Here is a 1,450-nt window from a genome sequence, read left to right as displayed (position 1 = left end):
AACTCCGTTTTGTATAAAATCTCCAACCCCTATTACATCCTAATCTGATCCATATATAGGCAAACAGACTTAACCACCTCGAGCTTCCTCCTCCAGCATGAGGGGAGCCTCGAAGGTGGCTATTGACTATCCCTATCTAGTGCATAACTAACTTATTAATTACATAATGGCTAAACTGAAATTACAAATGGTTTTCATTTAATCAAAATCCACAATCTTTGCTCCTCGTAGCATGATGCTTTTCTGGCTCTTGACACATGTCCTTTTGCTGCTTGGGTTTAGGTGTCTTGAAGGAGAACACACTGAATGAGTTGGCCTTGGATTCCAGTCACGTAGATGGCTTCATTAATTAACCAAGGGAGGTGCTCTGTTTTCACGGCTTCTGTCTCCCATCACTCTTCATCACTTTAAAAACATGTCCTCTGCTCTTTAATTCTTCCCAAACAACGCATATTACCACACCTTTCAAATGAGCTGGAAGCCTTATGAGCTGAACAGGTGTACAAACCGGATCACTGAAGACTAAAACCAAAACCCGAATAATTCGGTCATAAAGTGCCTTTAACGAGACTTTAGCTGGAAACAAAACATTTCACCTTTTTGCAAGGCACATCTGTCATTTTCTGAACAGCTAGGATAGTTTTGAATAGTCACCTTTATGCTCTGAAAACATTTCATTCAAAATTAGTTGACCTCAGCATCAATTTCATTTTTTATCATAAAACAGTCATCTACAGTAGTTTCGTAGCGCGCTACGAAACTGCTGTTAACAACCTCTATTTGTTCCGTAGCAAATGAATCTGTAGTTGGTAAATGATTTGCTTGAGAATCTTGAGAATTCCTGTGTGCTCTTAACAAGAAGTCTGAATGGAGTCCACCTCTGCAAACAGCTAAAAGGTGAGCATTTAAGCAACCTAAGTCCTTGTATACCCCTCCATACTACTGGAAATTTTGCTTCAAACGTCCTTCATACCACCTCTAAATTGTTCAGATAGTGTGCGTGGATAGAACGGAAGTCTAAACGAAAAGAACCCTGTTCGGATGGTGCAGGTGTATATAATAGCATCTTTATATCCTTTCGAGGAACCTTTAACCTAGCTATTTGGTCCGCCAATGACAATTCTCCATGAACCAATCCCATCAACGAGAAAAGGTCAATGCTCTCGATGTTTATTAAATCTCCATTTATTGCTATCAGGGATTTTCCTGAAGGCACCATCCGCTGATTGGTAATAATTTCATCTTTGATTGACTGATTAAGCTTCATCCGAGACAAAGACGAAACCAAATTTGGAAAATTTTGGTTTATTTCTTGCATAGAATGCAATGGATCTGAAGCCTGAACAATCCTCTGAGCTGTTTGATGTCCTAGATCTTTCAGTTCCCATACATCCAGAGTATCTGATACTGTAGATGACAGCAAATAATCTCGAAATTCCATCAGATCTGC

Source organism: Pinus tabuliformis, chromosome 4_1 (genome assembly GCF_031772625.1).
Source record: "Pinus tabuliformis cultivar Carrire ecotype Pingquan chromosome 4_1, CPIR1, whole genome shotgun sequence".
NCBI classification, from domain to species: domain Eukaryota; kingdom Viridiplantae; phylum Streptophyta; class Pinopsida; order Pinales; family Pinaceae; genus Pinus; species Pinus tabuliformis.
Note: the sequence above shows the minus strand (reverse complement) of the source record.